This window comes from Sciurus carolinensis, chromosome 10 (genome assembly GCF_902686445.1).
Source record: "Sciurus carolinensis chromosome 10, mSciCar1.2, whole genome shotgun sequence".
NCBI classification, from domain to species: domain Eukaryota; kingdom Metazoa; phylum Chordata; class Mammalia; order Rodentia; family Sciuridae; genus Sciurus; species Sciurus carolinensis.
The window spans coordinates 113,088,996-113,108,949 of NC_062222.1; positions in this window are offsets into that span (position 1 = coordinate 113,088,996).

Here is a 19,954-nt window from a genome sequence, read left to right on the forward strand (position 1 = left end):
AGTCTACCCATGACAGTGACCACTAGGTCATAGTTGCTCCTTGATGTGGGATAATGAAATCCCTGTAGGGAAGTCTCATATTTTTGCAACAAATTTTTGGCAGCTGCAACTTTTGCATGATAAATGTTGCAATTAAAACTATTGAGTTGTGCATGAAATAACCTTCCTCAATCTTGCTTCAAATTTTTTAGAAAGCCATAAAAATAATAGAAAATATATGAAGTAGAATTTTTAAATGACAAAACTACATATATTACATAATTCATAACATTAATATTAATAGCAGCAATAATATTTTTGAAAGGAAACATTCTTTCACTAAAAGGGGTATGGTATTTTGTGAAATTCTACAAGTAGAGACAATAAAAGGTATACTAGAATCATTCTACTTGATTATTAATAAGACCATCATATTTTGAAGTATATATTTTAATAGAACATTTTCTACTATTTTATATTAGTAGAGATCAAATTAATTGAATTTTTGGAATGAGAAAACATGACATAAAGTGTTATATTTCTTTATAATTTATATGATTTGAAATTCAATCACAACATATACACATATTTTATATTTTACAAATAGGTAGAAGTGTGCTCACATACATTCTTGTTATTGTAGTTGATCTTTTTTATTTTCTTCTTCTTTTCAACTTGATTCTTCTCTCCCACTCTTCTTTATCAAACACAGAAAGTTCCACTTACAAACCACCAAATTACCCATTTATCACCTTAGGATGAATCTTTTCAACTTTTCTGCTATTTGTATAACTACACTATAAATATATACATATGTTTACATATATATGTGATTTACAGATATACATATATTCATATGCATTTACAATAAGATTTGTTTATTTTACAGAAAATGTAATCCTATTATACTCAATCTTCTGCAAGTCTCATCAATATTTTCTGTAAATCTCTACAAGTCAGTGTCATGTCTCAAAACACACATATTCCAAAGTTCAAACTCACTGTAATGCATGGCACTATTCCATTCTTTTAAAAGAATGCATGATATTTTGTATGTGGATATATCATAATATATCTATTCTGTTGTTGATGTGTTTTTCTTGGTGTTCTTTAAATTACTATGAATAATAGAGTAATCAATATCATTGTGTATTGTGTCAAATCTCACATGCTGATACTGATGTTCAACTTCTGGCAAATGAATTTCTAGGAATTCTTTCCTAGGATTGGGCTTTTTTTTTTTTTTTTCAATTTATTTAAAAGACATTGTCTTTTTTCCAAATGTCTTGCAAAAATTCACGTTTCCAACATTTTGTAACATTCATTTTTCTAGAATTAATATATGAAAATATTTTTAACCTCCTAACATATTCAACATTTTATCAAGTTGATAGATATGAAATAATATTTTATTGTGTTGTTTTCTTTGCTGATAAAATAATTAATGATGTTATACTTTAGCTAGCCATTCTTATTAGGAACTTTTATCCCTAAACAACAATCTTGGAATCTGTTTCCTACTATGAGGAATTTGGGATAGAAATTAGGATCTCTGTCTCATAAGAAAGTTTGGAAGACTCAAATAAGCTACCTTGTCTAAAGAAAGTTGAATCATTATGCAAATTACAAGTAAATAACACATCTATCAACTCCAGAAGTAATGAGATGATTATTTCTGAAGGTAGATTGTTCAAGGGGAAATAATTCTATCTTCTCTTACTTGATTGCCTTCAGTTATAAAAAAAATAAACTGCTTGATCTCTAGGCTTGCACATAATTGACTCAGTTTTCCTCTTTGTACTTCTGTGATCCTCACACTTTCCCATGTATTAAGTGACATTATGGAAATTAATTTTTCGTGTTCACTTAAGGTGTTCAAAAGGTGCCCAGACATTTGTCAAACATTCACGTGGGGTGTGTTCCAGTTCCAAGTGAAGGGGATGAGGACAGGACAGTGTGAAGGAAGGCTGTTTGATGCTTGAACTACACAGGGCAAGACAGCACAGCTGCATATGTGACCTGTCATTCTAAAAAGGGAGGAAGGACCCCAGAGTGAGCCAGGCATCACCATCTGGGCTGCCACTGCCCCGACACCCTGAGTTCACTGGCTCAGTGGATCAGGCTGCCTCCTTTCCTCTGGTTTCTAAAGGTGGGAGTGCAGCAGCATAGTCCTGTAGATGGGGACTTCACAGAGAGCAGTCTAAGTACAGCCACCCCAGTGTGCCATGCAGGTGAATCTGCCACTCCAAAGATCCTGGAAATAAAGACATCAAGCCAAGGAAGATAATTTTTGAGCTTAAGGACAAATGTAATTGGCTCTCCTTCCATTATTCCTTTCTCTGTTAGAATAGTAATTTATATCCTATTTCTATCCTAACATTGCATCTTGGACCCACAAACCCTTTTTGACTTTATGGGAGTATAAAAAGAAATTTTGCCTCAGAATGAACCTTAACATGAATTTCACCCACTACATCCATGGTACTTAGATGATTTCAGATTTTAGACCTTGGAGTTGGTCCTGAAATGAGTTCAGTTGAGAGGTTTTGGAATAGATTGAATATATTTTGCCTCTGAATAGGTCATGAATTTGGGGAATCCAAGAGAATAATGTTTTGGAATGAAGTGTTTCTGGTTGGCTTCTCCCATCCTATCCTCTTGCCTGTTTGTACATCAATTTCCAAAGGTACTCACATGCCATTGTCAAAATCCAAGCAAGATAATACTTTCTTGAGGTCAAAATAACCAAATCTTTGCTTATGTACTTGTTTCCCAACTTAATCTCTCCAGAGGTACATTAGGCATCCCTGAAAACTCTGTCATTACTTTTAAGTTCTAGTAGATTCAGCATACAAAATTTGGAAATTCTAAGGCTGAAAACTAGCACTATTCTCATTCTAGAACTCAATCATTTTAAACATAAGATCAAGAGAAACAGTGGCCAAAATCATTAATGAATTCAGGTTAGAAGATGAGGCTTACATGTGTTTCTAGTACCAAATACATAGATTACACAGATATCTTTACAGAAGAAGTCTCCATAGGGATATCTCTGGTTTCTGTTCCTGTAGACTTCTAGTATAATAGAAAGCAAGAAGGTACACATCTGAGAGACTAGCTTTAGACGCCCTGCTTTTGCTCACACATTCCTTCTTGGAATGACAGAAGTAAGGAAAAAATATGATTTGTAGTTTTACAGAGCTTTTCATTCATGGAAGGAAGAAAAAACAATTATAATAAGCAAGCGTAAATAGAAAAATTAATTCTCTATTTAAATATAATTTAAAACAATGTGTACATAAAACTTTAATATAAATTATATTTTTCATAGAAAGATTATATCATAAAATATACATGTATGAATATGTGTGTGTGTATTTTTACTCAATTTTCTAGCAACCAGTAATAATATTAGCCAAAGATTTCCTGCCACTCTATGATATTTTAAATCAGAGGTTGTCAAACAACGTCACAACAGAAGTATGAATTTGACCCACTTTCCATTTTTTAAATGAAGTTTTATTGAAAGACAACCATGTTCATTATTTTTGTGTATATCTGTGTCTGCTTTTGAGATATAATGGCAGAGTTAAACAGTTAGTTCAAATACCATTTGACCTGCAAACCTAAAACATTTACTATTTGTTCTTTATGTAGAAAGTTTGCCCAATCTTTTTAAAATGCTAGAACTAAAATTTTTAAAAGGTTTTTGAATTACCAGGGTTTTTTTCTCTAAATGATAGAAAAAACTCTGTACCAAAATTACCTGTATAAAAATGTCTGGGTATTTCTGAGTTTAGGAGTCCATTAAAAATCTATTCAATGCTTCCATTTGAACTTTTACATATGTTTAAAAATTTCCAATATTAGAAGATTTAAATATATAGATAGATTAGAAGAGTGTACTTCTTTTGATTTCATGTACTTCCAGATTATTATTAAGCAAATAGAAACATTAAATTATTTAATCCATTAACATTTCACTAACATCTTTAAAAGACAAAGGTTTCTTTTGTACAATGTAAGCTCAAAACTATTATATTATCACTCTAAATGTGTTAATAACTGCTTTACATTACCACATATGTAGACAATGCTCATCTTTCTACACATTTTTCAACCAAAGTTATAAAAATGCATTCTTATTGCTTACATGTAATATGATTTATAGTTTCTTTCATCATTTCATGTTTTTGAAATGTTATTTTTGTTTTGAAAAATTTGGTAGTTTGTACTCTGTCAATTGCTTCTGAAAAGTGTTATCTGAATTTGCCTCTTTTCATTGTATTTCCTCAAAATTAGATAAAGAGGTTTGAGTAAATCAAAATCAATGTGTTAAAGACGATGTCATAAATGACATTGAATACTTCCTTTAGGAACTATGTAATGTTTCCTGGTCTAAGTCTTGGTAATTCAGACTGCCTCTAAGATTGTTTCATTGGGGTTTACAAAATAGAAATATTAAAACTCATTCTTCTTTATTTATTTGCTGGAATATTTCTATAATTCAATATATTTTCTGATTAACTTCTTTTTTTTATTTTATTCTATTTTTTTTTACTTTTACAGATTGCATTTTGATTCATTGTATACAAATGGGATACAACTTTTAATTTCTATGGTTGTACACCATGTAGATTCACACCATTCATGTAATCATACATGTACATAGGGTAATGGTGTCTGTTTCATTCCACCATCTTTCATACCCCCACCCCCCTCCCCACTCTCATTTCCCTCTATGTAATCCAAAGTTCCTCCATTCTTTTACCCCTCACCCTCCCACTCCCATTATGTACCATCATGTTGTGCTTTGGGGTAATATATGTTTCTAGGAATAACAAGGTAAATCCCTAGCTTTTCTTACTTACCATTTTTAAATATATTTTTAATTTTTTTTAAATTAAAAAAAAATTTTTTTAACCAAGCATTCAACCCAGGGTGCTTAATTACTGAGCCATATCCCAAGCCCCTTTTCATTTTTTTAATTTTGAAACAAGTTCTCCCTAAATTGCTGAGGGCCTTGGTAAGTTGCTGAGGCTGGACTCCAACTTGCAATCCTTCTGCCTTAGCCTTCCGAACCTCTGGGATTACAGGTATGTGCCACTGCACCTGACCCTGTTTACCATTCTTAATCATGAACTAAAATATTTTACTCACTTATTTTAACACTTTAAAGTTACTATTCAGAAGATTATCAAATGGTCTAGACTTGTTCAGGGCAATATCAAGTTGTCTTGAGTTCTTTTGATTGGATTCTAGCAGGCTTGCTGGTGCAGGATGCTTGATAATTGCTGTGCATTTTGTGTCTCACATGCAGCTGCTCTTGCTTTTAGAAACTCTGCTACTCTTAGTGGCAATGTGCTTTATGAAACCAAGCTGCAAAAGAGGTGTGTCCACAACTAAGGATGTAGTGTTTCTTAGTAGTGTTAGTTAATAGAAATAGAAAATAAATATATATTTAGAAATGAAATACAAAGACAAATTTCCTATTGAATTTCAGGATTATATGATTCCTAATTTATCTTATCTACTTAGATTGCTGTCTCTGTTCCCCACACCAAAAAATTTAATTTCGTATCATATAAGCCTAGTTACTCTTTTGTTTTACATCACACTATATTCTTAACTGTCTCAACATTGACAACACAATAAGCAACATGACTAAAATGTAATAATTATACTAATATAAACATTGTTTTAAATGATTTTTGATTTCTGGAGTATACTGCTCTAGGATGTACAACCAAATTGCTTTGCTTTAATGTTAGAGGTTTATCATTACAGGCAGTAGTTCATCTTGATAACTGGGGAACACTTTCAAGGCCCTAACTGAATGCCTGAAACCTTAGACAGAAGTGTTATACACACACACACACAGTATTTTACCAAAACATACACACCTATGATGTAGTTCAATTTATAAATTGGGCTGCAAAAGAGATTAACAACAAAAACCTGTGATAAAACAGGACAATCATAACTATACACTGCGATAGAAGTTATGTGGATGTGGTCCTTCTCAGAAAACCATATTGTAGTATAGATCTTATCAACATCAGCATATGAGTTTTTTTTTCTTTCTTTAGTACGGAACTTTCACCTTTTCACTTTAAGTAATCACTTTGTGATTTCTCTCTTGTAGATCCTAATTCCTAACATCACTATTCTTGGGCTTCGGCAGCTTTACAAAGTAAAATAATGGCTATGTGAACACAAGCATGGAGACTCCACAACTGTGGCTCTGAGAACTGAGCAGGTTGCCAACTGACCAGCAGCTACGGTATGTACACTGTGGGTATCTAGCACAAAATGTCGGTTCATATCCAGGGCAAAGGGAGCAGGGTGGAGTGAGGTTTTCTCTTATTACTCAGAATGGCATAAAACTTTGATATAAAACTTATGTAATACCCATTTCTGGAATATTCCATTTAATATTTTCAGAATGAGATTGACTATAAGTAAGAGAAATCTTTGGAAAGTTAAGTTGTGGGGGGAGAGGGCTACTCTAAAACATTTCATTTATTTCAAATTAAATATTTAAGAATTGTTTCTCTGATTTAATTTTGTTTTATAATAATGAAAATGTTTATGTACTTCCAAAGTCATATTTATCATGTAATCTAAATTCATGGAAGACTAGGCACTAAAATTACCTTCTCCAATCTATTCCCTTTCTTACTTTATGAGTGAACATTTTTAAAAGTATGGTTAGCCTTTTATGATTTTTAATTAAGATAACACATATAAATGTGTGGGAGTTTCATTGCTTAGCACTTTTTAATTGTTCTGAACCTAAAAAAAATTTATACATATGTATATATATACACACATATACATATACATATATATGTATATATATGTAAGTGCCCCTACAGACAATAGTTAAGATTTTAATTTTTCCACTGCTTAAAGGAATAATAATACTACATATTATTATTAGTATATATATATATATATATATATATTTCACTTTTACTTTTTAGCTTAATTAACACTGGTTATCCTTTCTTAATAAAATATAATAAATTTCTCATTCCTTTATGTAGTTTCTTAGAACTGTATTTAAGGATTTTGTTAGTTTGTTGAACCATTCTCCATTTATGGTTGTGTTTTTACCAGTATTCTGCTATTACAAATAGGACTGCAATGATAGCCTTGTGCACAAATCATTTCACATTTTTGCTAATGTATATTTGGTAGCAATCCTGTAAGTGGAATTGCTGGGAAAAAGAATAAAGCCATGCATACTTAAATAGTTGTTTTGAAAAGTTTATTTATTTCACATTGTCTACTTTAAATATATATGCCAGATGTTTACAACATAACTAACTCTTTGAACATACAACTGAATTAAATTTGCAACCTTTAGAAAAATGGTATTATAGTGCAGATACCCACCATATGAAATTTCATAGATTTCCTTCATACCATTAAGTTATTACTTCTGTGCATCCTTTGGTTTTGGTCATCACAGAAATAACTCCAGTCCTAATGTCATTTTTAACAGATCAATTGAGAAGCAGAATGTAACTTCTATTTTTCACTAAAGTCTGTATTTCTAAGGAAGGCAATGACAGGAAGCTCTTTGTGGTGATTGTAGTCTTATTATTATTCCTTTAAGTAGTGGAAAAATTCAAGTCTTTACTATTGTCTGTATGGGGACTTACCCTGAGAGATACTGCTGCACACACATGAAAATATAAACATAAACACCATGGATAAGTTGTTGAGCCATGTCTATCCATAGTTTAGAATGGGAGATATTAACACCCTTTGTTTTCATTTTGTGTCTCTTTTCCTTCTTTAAAAATGTGCTTGGTTTGCTGTGTGGACCTATCATGTCTCTGAATTGAGATATTAAGCAACTCAGTGAGACCCTGTCTTTAAATAAAATACAAAGTAGGGCTGGGGATGTGGTTCAATGATTTTGAGCCCCAGAGTTCAATCCCTAGAACAAAAAAATAAAAAAATTTAAAAAAATTAAAAAAAAAAAAATTCCCCAGGAAGAAACAGAACCATAGCTTACTTCAAGTGACTAAAGAGTTACACAGAAAAATTGCTGCTGACATGCAGTGGGAGAAAGAATTTCATTGCGATTAAGACACTGAAAATGTGGGTTGCTTATCACCTTACAATCCTGCAAAGCTGATGTGTAAAACATATTGAAATTATGTTCTGAGAGTGTTTCCAGAAATTCTGAGTTAATATTAGATTGAAGTAAACCCAGAAAGCAACTTTACTGAAATTTTATAATGATATGATTGATACTGGGGCAAGACACCCTGAAGTCAAAATCCATTCTACTCCCCTTTTTTATGGGAAAATAGTGCAAGCAAAAGTATATTTTCCAGATACACTTGTAGCTGCCTTGTGAATTACATGCTCCTATATAAGATATGGAAGGCAAAAGGGACATTATCAACTTGAATTTATTGGCAGTTGCTACCTACTAAAAGGCCTTGACAAGATTGATACAACTATCTATTGATCCACTATTTATTCAGCACAATGCTAAGGAAGAATCTGAAATAGTAGTACCTCTCATATATACATTCTCTGTTTCATGGGAATCTATTCATGAGATTTAGCCAAGACCTGTCTGTGCTACTCAAAATAATTATGAGGCCACCTAATTTCTTGCATTTTATCACTTCCTGCTTTAAATAGCTACACTGTGCTTTTGTTTGTTTGTTTGTTCTTTTTGATGAATATTGGGTGACATAGGGGTCATTTTGTGACAATACATAATTTGACAATGCTCACAAAATAAACAGCTCTTTGTTGAACACTCATTATATAATCAATTAATTCATACATTATCTTATTTAAGCACTGTTATGGTTTGTATATGAGATGTCTCCCCAGATTTTCTGTGTTAATGCAGGAATATTCAGAGGTGAAATTATTATATTATGAGAGTTGTAACCTAATTGGTCTATACTAGTTTGAATAGACTAACTGGGTGGTAACTTTAGGCAGGTGAGGTGTAACTGGAGGAGGAGGGTTGCTGGGGAAGAATTCATCTTCCCTGTTTTTCTTTCTCTCTGCTTCCTGGCCACCAGGAGTGGAACAGCACTGTCTCACTACACCCGTCCACCATGATGCTCCACCTCACCTTGGACCCAGAGCCATGCAGTTGGCGTGCCATGGATTAAACCTCTGAAACCAAGAGCCGAAGTAAACATTTCTTCCTCTAGATTGTTCCTGTCAGGTATTTTGGTCACAGAGATGAAAAGCTGACTAACACAAGTGCACAATGATCCATGGAAAGTGTATATATGTATGAGGTTGACTGAATAAACACAATGACAGCGTTTTCTGCAGGGGAAAAGGAATGGAAATGGAAAATAATGGGAAGTCAAAATGAAGGTATAATTTACACAGGTAAGACTACGTGTGGCATTCAGAAAACTGGTCCCTCAAAAATGCTGATGTTCCAGTTCCTGGAACATGAATATATTACTTTATATAGCAAAAGATAATTTGCAGATGTGGTTAATTTAAAAGACCTGAGTGTGGAGAGCAGAGACTTGAACCATGGTTTCTGATTGCCTCTGGGCTGCTTTGGTCTTAGAACTTGCTGTTCAAAGGTTCAGGTCAAGATGAACTACTTGCTATGGTGAAGCCACCCAAGGAGGCTATGTGCAAAGTCGTGGTGCTGTATCAGTTGGAAACTTGAGTTCAGATACCAGCTCCTGTGGGTAGAAAATCTGAGCATAACAAGATAACCTTAATGTCTCACTAGTTCTGCATCCTTCAGATGCCTGCTTTGCTGAAATTTTCCTACAAATAACCTTTTAATGAATCCTATATAATAAATGCATTATATTAGCTCTGGGTCATTCATCCTCCATCTGTGGGTGAATACCCACAGGGTCCCAGCTTTTTCTCTCTATGTGTGTGTCTGATGTTTCTCAATCCTCCATCATCCCTCCTCTGCTAGTATTTCCCTAAATTAATGGTCATGGCTTAGAGATGGGGCTGTAGCACCTGAGATTGAAAGATTATCCTAGATTATTTATAAAGACTCAATTTAATCACAAGGCAGAACACTCAGTCAGAGGGTGCCATGTGTTGTCTTTAAAGATGGAAGAAGAGACCATGAATTAATAAATGCATGTGACCTTCAGAAACCAAATAAGGTCAAGGAAAAAATATTTCCCCAAGAGTCTTCAGAAAAGTGGCAGTCCAAGTAACATTTTACGTTAACCCAGTGAGACCCGTTGCACACTTCTCGCCTCCAGAACTGTAAATAAATTTGTGTTATTTGACTCCACTATGGTTATGGAAATTTGTCACAGCAGTTAAACTAATCTAAGATCATATTTCATTCCCTTTTATGACTTTATTACTATAGTAGAATATAGATAAATATAAGTATTATCACATATAGTACATACCTCTGTAATCAGGAGGAGGACTAGGAAACTGAATCCCAGAAGCACCATCCCTCACTACTTCTATGAGTGCCTCACCCGATACGTTCAATTTGCATTTTTCCCTTTATATAAATAAAATGATGCAGTATTCAGATCTTTTTATTGATATTTCATTCACTATGTTTGTAAACTTTATCTATACTTACCTGTGTAGTTGCAGATTATACAGTCCAATTCTTTATTTTATATCAATTTGTGAATATTCTGTGGTTTCTTTTTCCTCTTACTCTTAACTGGTATGTGAGCATTTTCCCTCTTTTCAACCACAAATAGTGCATTATGAACTTTTCAATTCATATTTTTGGGATGTATATATTTTACATACACACACACACACACACACACACACATATACACATACACACACTAGAATGAAAACCAGATGGGAAAAAAGGTGTGTTTATGTTCAATTTTAGTAAATGTGACCAGTTATAGTTTAAAGATTGAAGATGGTCACAATTTCTTTGATGTTCTCATTTAGTGGAGGTGTCTACCATGACCTATTTCCTTGAGACTGGGCAGAATGATGCCAAGTCTCTTTCTGAGCAAGACCTTAGGATGTGGGTACTGCTATAGCTACTCAAGAAATATTTGCTTGTAATTTTATTTCCTTTGGTAATTGGTCATAACGCCATGAGAAGGAGCCCAAGCCATACAGAGAAGTCAAGTGTAGGTATTCCCATCAATACCTACCAATAGTGAGCTTGCAGAATCAACTCCTAATGTATTACTAACATCCAAATACAAATTCTTTATGTGTAAGGAATAAAGCAACCCATAAAATGGATATTTTAACCCTAGCCACCACACTTAGCACTATGTGATTTGGCAAAAAGAAAATCTAGACAATTTATCCCCAGATTCTTGATCTACAATGTAAAATTCTTGTTTTAAACCACCATGTTATGAGGTAGTTTTTTTACATAGCACTATAAAATGGGAATTGAATTTGGTTCCTAGAGGAAAAGGACAGTATACCAAAGACCTCAGATGTATGGCATTGGATTTCAAGATAGGCAGTGAGTAGAAACTTGAAGGGCATTTAGGGAACTGTATGTGAAAAAGTGAGAGAGTCCTCAAAAGACTTAGACTTAAATGACAGTGAAAAGTTGTTGAATGATAGAATAAAGAAATACTTGTTATGTAATATAATGTAATAGTAGTAAATTTGGAACAATATTATTTGTAGGCATACAGACACTTCAAAGATTGTCTAATTACATACTCCAGTTAGCTGGAGAGATTTTTCAGGAGCAATATAGGGAATAACCATTGACTTTTACTAGCTGCTTATAAGATTCTGGGAGAAAGTAAAATAAACTAAAGAAAGCACCAATGTAATTTTTTATAGCATTTAGGGGCAAGATAAAAAAGCAAGGAATTCTGGATTTGAAAATTAAACTATGTCTTATTTGAAGATTTTTCCTGAAAATGATTCTTAAACTAAGAAGTAAGTTTCAGATAAGATTATATCCATGATGTAGCTGCTTTATTCTATGATAATTCTTCAGAAAATCTTAGGCAAAGTTTGTCTTTTAGTTTATAGCTCTTCATATTCAAAATAACTACACCTGGAAAATCTGTTATTGCTGTATCTGATATATATAGTAAGATCTCAAATCTTAAGCTTTACCCTGCTCCTGTAATAGGTTAGCCTATGCAGAGTCTTGTGAGTAGATATTTTGTGTGTGTCAGAATGAAATAATTTCTGGTTAAGAATATGAATTTAAGTGAACCGTATGTAGCTACAAATTCTTTGATAGTTCTCCCATCTTTTCTTCCCCTTTGTCTTTAATTTTACATGCTTTACGAGTGACTTGACCTATAGAATTTGGGAGAATTGATGTGTGTCATTTTCCAGGAAGAGCTGTGCATTTCATCTCTTGTTGCCTCTGGAAAATCAGTTTCCATAACATGAAAAACCCCTGTATAAGAGCTCCAGTGAGATCCATGGCTCTTTGCAGGGTGGTCCTTAGTTTTCTGTAATTTCAGCTAATTTTATCCTTAAGAATACTACCGATTTTAAGACCTATAAAACTATAATCATGAAATGAGGACATATCAAGTTTTTATCAATTTGGTTATTATAAGGTATATAGATATTGCTAATTGCCTAAACTCTCAATATCCATTTACATTCCTTCTTCATAAGTTAACCCCAATATTTTCAGGCTATCAAGAGACCATACTTAATTTTCAGTTTCTTTTTAGTTATTTGGATATGACTATGATGTGTACACATGAATACTGTTTTCTTATATTGGAATGCTTAAGAGGCAATATTACCCAAAGTGATCTAAAGATTCAACACAATTCCTATCAAAATCATTTTAGAATTTTTATCAAAAATAGACAATTGATACTAAAATTTACATGGAAATTTAAGAGACACAGAATAGAGAAAGAAATTTTGGAAAGAATAACAAAGTTTGAGAATGAATACTTTTCACTTGCAAAACTTACTACACAGTCTAAATAATCTAAACAGTTGTATTAACCTAATTGTAAATATATAGAACAGTGAAATGGAGCTGAGAGGCCATAAATAAACATACATCTGTGTTCAGTTTTCCCCATGAATGCAAACAGCATTTGGCAGAGAAAGAATAATCTTTATAACAAACAGTTCTTAAATAACTAGATGTTCACATGTGAAAGTGTATAGGTTGACCCCATCTTAAGATTCATACAAAATTCAACTCAAAATGCAAAAAAAAAAAAAAAATTAATAAGAGCTGAAACTGTGCACATCTTAGAAGAAAATTATGGAAAAAAGTTTTTCTGACATTAGATTGGCCAAGGGTTTATTAGCTATTACACAAAAGCAGGAGGAACAGAAGAAAAAAAAATAAATCAAAGTTCATAAAAATTAAGAACTTTTGCCTATAGAAGAACATCATCAAGGAAGTGAAAAGATAACTGTAGAATGGAAGACATACTTGCAAACAATTTACTTGAAAGGTTCCTAGTATCCAGAATATGCAAAAAACTCAATAATAAAAAGGCAGATAGTGCAATTGAAAAATGGAAAAAGGACTTGCATCAGCATTTCTCCAAAGAAATCAACTGTCTAACAAACATAGGGAAAGATGCTCAACATTATTTGTCAGTATGATAATGAATTTAAAACCACGCTAAGATTAACAATTAATACATATCAAAAAAGGAAAATAACAAGTATTGGCAAAAATATGAAGGAACTAAAACCTATACTTTTTGCTCTTTAGCATATGAAATATCTGGTTTTGTTAACAGTTTTGCAGTTTCTCAAGAAGATTAAACATAGTATAATAATTCTTCTACTATAAGAATACTCCCCAAATTTGAAAAATAAATGTATTCAAATATTTGTATAAGAATATTTATAGCAATACATTTTCATTAGTAATATATTTTCATTAGCAAAACAACCCACCAAATGATGAACGGAAAAACACAATATGGTGTAACTATACAGTTCATTTTAGTTAGCCATAAAAACAAAATGAGGTAGTGATGCATGCTGCACTATTGTGTTCGTCAATTCTCCATTACTGGGGCAACATACTAAGGTAATTATCTTGAGAGGAGGAAAGATTAATTTGGCCTCATGATTTCAGGAGTTTCAGCCCATGGTTGGCTATTCATGTTGCTTTGGAAATGTGAGGAGGCAGCAGCCAGAAGAGTAATGTGTGGTGAAGGAAGCCATTCACTGCCTGGCAGCCAGGAAGCAAAGAGACCCAGGGGAGGTCCTGGATCCTTATATCACTTTCAAGGATATGCCCTCAATAACCTCATTGTTTCAGTATCTTATAATAGGATTCCCTATTAAAGGTTCCACCACCTCCCAATATCACCACAATCTGGGAACCAAGCCTCCAACACGTGGACTTTGGGGGGACATTAAGGATGCAGACCATAGTAAATGTGGAAACATTTACTTGAAAACATATTAAGGAAAAGAAACCAGATACAAAGGACCACCATGTATGCATGCTTCCATATGTACAATCAGACAAATTAAGTGAATCCACAGAAAAGACAAAAGAGTCATGCTTGCCAAGGGGTAGGTAGAAAGTGACTTCTTAGTGGTATGGGGCTTTCTTTTGTGGTGATGAAATTGTTTTATTTTTTTATTTTTACAGACTGCATTTTGATTCATTGTACACAAATGAGGTGCATCATCATTTCGTTTCTATGGTTGTGCATGATGCAGATTCTTACCATTCATGTAATCATACCTGTACATAGGGTAATGATGTCTGTCTCACTCCACCATTTTTCATACCCCTGCTCCCTCTCATTTCCCTCTACATAATCTAAAGTTCCCCCATTCTTCTCTCACCCACACCCCACCTCACCTCCTTACATATCATCATTCACTTATCAGGGTAAACATTCAGCCTTTGATTTTTGGGGATTAGCTTATTTCACAAAGCATGATATTCTCCAATTCCATCAATTTCTTTGCAAATGCCATAATATTATTCTTCTTTATGGCTCAATAATATGCCATTGTGTATATATACCACCGTTTCGTTATCCATTCATCTGTTGAAGGGCATCTAGGTTGGTTCCACAATCTAGGTACTGTGAATTGAGTTGCAATGAACATTGATGTGGCTGCATTACTGTAGTGTGCTAATTTTAAGTCCTTTGGGTATAAACAGAGGAGTGGGATAACTGGGTCAAAAGGTGGGTCCATTCCAAGTTTTCTGAGGATTCTCCACACTGCTTTCCAGAGTGGCTGCACCAATTTGCAAATCCACCAGCAATGTAAAAGTGTGCCTTTTTCCCCCACATCCACACCAACATCTATTATTGTTTTGTACTAATGTTACTAAACTGTAAACTTTAAAATAGTGAGTTTGATGTCATTGAATTTACCTATTTATAAAATAATAAATGACACACAAAAAAGTATTAATACGCCTAAAGATATGTGTTGAGTTTCTTCCTTATTCCTCCCAGAAATGCACTTACAATACAAGCAAACTGCAGCAGTCATTCCAAAACCTTGAAATCAAAAGGCAAACAGAAGAAAGCAGAGCAGAATGTCTTCACCTTGGAAGTACTTTTATGAAAGAGGAAAAAACAGAATAAAACATTACAATTTAAAACATTAGGAGAATTTTTGTTACTTACAACCAAATTCAATTCTAACCAGTAATATATCAATAAAGATATTGTAAATTTACACAAATAAAAAACATTTTTAAATTATTGAAAAAATAACATTTTTATTAACACAACTTTCCCTCATTATTCATACTAAAATGAGTATTAAAACTCAAAATTTAAGAATGTGGATTTCAAAGAAGATAGTTAGAATATACATTATAAATCAGCTTCTCATATTAAAACTGACATTCATTACAGATCTATTTCTGTGGATTTGCTGCATGGATCATATTTCAGACAGACAACTTCCTCCAGGTGATGAAGGCAACCTGTGAATGCAGGATGGTCAGAAATAGATTTGTTTTGAAAGGATTAAAGGCAATTTGAGATAGTGAATCAAGCCAAAAATTCTTATTTTATTCTGAGAATATTTTAGTAGTTTGGGGATTTTTTTAAATACCTATTTTCTTACATCTTTATGGTTTCTGAGTTCTATGACACAAAATTTTTGTTTATTACTCTAGTTCAACATTGAGTTAGGGTCTCAAATTTTGCAAACAAAAAATGTAGGCCACCCATTTGATTTTCAAATAAGAACAAGTGTTTAGTATGGGCATATTTCAAATATTAAAGGAAAATACACACTCCAGGAAATGGTTAGTTTGAATTTCTCGGTCTTTAGCCCCTCCTCCTCCTCTTTCCTTTCTTACTCTTGCCTCTGTAGTGTTTGAAATAATGGTCCATTACTATGCCGTTGTCTCTTCCAGGACTTGATTCAAAATTACTTAGATATAATTTATCTATTTATTACAACATTTTTGTTTATGTAATCCAGAATAATGCCTGTGGTCTAGTTTACTATTTCCATAGTCTGAACATGGTTTGTCCCCTCTGAAACCCATGGTGAAATTTGATATTATTGTGACAGTGTTGGGCAGTGGGGACTTTAAGAGGTGAACAAGTTATTAAGAGAGATTAGTATCTTTCTCACAGGAGAGGGCCAATTCTTTTTTAAAATATTTTTTTAGTTCATGATAGATCTTTATTTTATTCATTTATTAATATGTGGTGATGGGAATCAAATCCAGCTCCTCACACATGCTAGGAAAGGCTCCACCACTGAGCCACAACCCCAGCCCACTGAGGCACAACCCCAACTCAGGTCCATTCTTATGTGTGTGCGTTTCCATAAAGCAAGGCAGCCCCTTGTTCTCTTCCACTTCTGTGGTTACCATCTTACCTTTCCACATTGAGTTATCAGTTGAAGCAGCATGAGACCCTTTATCAACACTGTGCTCTGAGACTTCCCAGCCTTAAGAATCATGAAGGAAAACAAACCTCTTTTCTTTATTAATTGCCAAAACTCAGGTATTTTGTTATAACAACAGAAAACCTATCAAAGACAACTACTGATGATACTATTTTTAAGTTTTCCTTTATTTTAGCAATGTCTTTCAACATTGTAATCATTATAAGACATGTACAGTTTTAATGGACTAGATAAAATGGTAGGGTTGTGTATTACCTTGGAATATTTTAATATTTAGACTCGTTTCAGCTCATATAACATGAGGAGGACTAGCTTAGAATTCCAGTGCCTTTTATGATTGTCATTACAAGCCAACAAAATGCAACCTACCATTCAATGCATCATACAATTCAATTGATTTATAGCCACATTAGAACAAAGGACTGAAAGAACTCAGCCAACCACCAAACCATGTCAGAAAAAGATAAGCACTTTCAAGTTGATTATATGCTTGTCATGTCAATTAACCCAATATCCCATTATTAGGCTGCTCATGTGGATTCAATTGCCTCACGAGTAGCACAACAGCCAGTTTTTCCTGGCAAAGTACTCTTACAAGAGATGGAACCAGAATTTTCATTTCCCTGGAGAAAGTGTCCTTTTGAAACTTTACTGTGGAATTAGGCTCAGGTTGATATAAATTGTAAAAATGCTCAAAGTCTGATTGTTGTTGTTGTTGTTGTTGTTGTTTTCCCTGTTTTATAGATACATTGGAGAAATCATTATTTGTGAATGCTTTTAATATATATGTTCAGAGAAGTAGGTGATGAAAGTAAGATATTTGATTTTGTTAATTTTAGTCAACAGAAAAAATAAGAAAAAATGTTGCTGTAATTAAAGACAACTTTGAACAACCTTGTTTTTAAGTATGCATAAACTGCAGAATCCTACATATGTATTTCATCTTTGACATGTCTGGGTTCAGGTTGTTTTAAGAACTCTGTCAACACTAGAAGGCACCAGAACCTGAAACTTGAAGCTTTCAGAAACTTTTGGTTGATTCGAAAGTTATAATAGTTTCATCTCAATTTCAGATCCTGAGCTCTCAAGTCTTTACCTGTTTGCAAACTCTGGCATTTTAGCAAGTTTGTCTTAATATGTTTGGCAGTTAGAATGTGTCTTTGAAAACAGTCATCTTTCTCATGTGAATAAGAAAAACACTGTGCTAGAAATGTCTAAATTTATTTTTTTTCTGCACCATTCAGTTTTTTTCTTTTTAATTTTCAGCTGATTGCAATGTCACAAGCATCAACAAATGTCACAAGTATCCCAATGCCATGTCTTTGATGTAGCATATCAAAATGTTACTGATATGCAGAGGGACTCTGTGTATTGTCTACTGTTCATACAAGTCCTATAGAAATGTGAACTGGAGAAATTACTTAGATGCCTTCTCCATAACTTAAGAAAGCCTGGATTTATGTAAGCAAAACAGATAATAGGGCACAGAAGATAATGGATTATCAGAAACTTCCCCTCTATTAGTGGCACACAGAAAACACCAGGAAAATATTCTCAGATAATTTCTCAAGTGAACCTCCTTCCTTCAACTGTGTTACAAATGAAAACATTCTAAGATTTACTGAAAGGCAGAGCACATCAGCAACAGATTTAGAGCTGGACTGACTAACCAAAGGATGAGACAACTTAAAAAGAAAGACAGATTTGGCTCTCTGGATGCAGGTCAATGACAGAGTATGTGCTTTACATGTATAAGGACCTGGGTTCAATCCCTAGCACTAAAAAAAAAAAAAATATTATATGTGTGTGTGCCTGTGTGTGAGCACCCACTGAATTTATGGCATTGAGGTTTTATTCAAATTTTATTTAAATTGAAGCCATATTTACTACTTTTCTTCACTCCTGTTACTTGTGCAGTTCTGTTTTCCTCTGTTACTCAGACAACCGTGCTGTGCAAGATCTATTAAAAGCTGTAAACAAACTGTCTGAGTCAGCTTGTGTGTTCAACCTTGTGGATGTGCTTCTGTGGGTCTGTTTCCCTGGTTTCCTCCTCCTAACGTGAATACCCAATATGTTTGTACTTTGCTGTCTCCTTAGGGCATCAGTTCTCATGCTTACCATGTGATTAGTGCAAGATTGCAATTAAGATTTTAAAAAGAGAAAAACATTCAATCTAAACTTATATTGAAATTTGCTTTTAGTAATAGGTCTCTATTTCATGACTATATGTTGTTGGTTAACTGATCTAGGAGACTAAACCAACGCACTTGAGAAGAATTCTCATTGGTTAGATATTAGGGAATGATAAAATAAATTTTCTCTCCTTTTTCTCATTTATTTCTCTATAATGCAGAGTCTCCTGATGTCTTGTAAAGCACAAGGTACATAAGCCAGAAAAAAACTCATTCTGAAATACTTAGCTTTCCATATGGTAAAGCCAAGTGTAATTGATTTTTCACCATTTGTAATTCCCTATCTCCTATTATTCTATAAGAAATTGAAAATGTCCCTCTCACTACAACAATAACAAGGATATTTTAATTAAAATTTTAAAACCACCAAGTTTAATATATTCTTTGTTGACATTTTGGTTTTTAATGAGATTACTCTATTTCGTGCATGATTACAAAGAAAGAAAAAGTACATCAGAGGAAAAGGATAGTGTTCTTTTAGATTTTTAGCTTCCATGAACTTAAATTCTTAGATATTAAGTACTAACCTATATTTTTTGTGGCATATTTATCTCATGAGAAGTTGAATAATCTTGTCTCCTACTCAATATTCAATGAAGCCCTAAACAGAACACCTTCTACTTTAGTACCTGAGAATATAATCATATAGAAAATGTGGTTAAGGTGCTTTTAATCAACAGTTAATTGGCTGAACTACATTTTGTCACTATATACAAATCCTTATCTTAACATAAGTATGTATATTCTTCAGGAATCTCAGTTGCAAATAAAATTTACCCACTTCAAAATTCCTTCAGTCTAACTGGGGATTAATGGTTTTACATAATTATTTAGAGCAGGGTATATTCTAGAAGTACTTAAAATAAGGGTCTTTAAGTCTTTAGGAGGGTTTTTTTTTCCCCTTCTTTTTCTCACATTGGTTATTCTCCATATTCTAATCAATTTCTCTTTTATTAAAAACTAGGACGTCC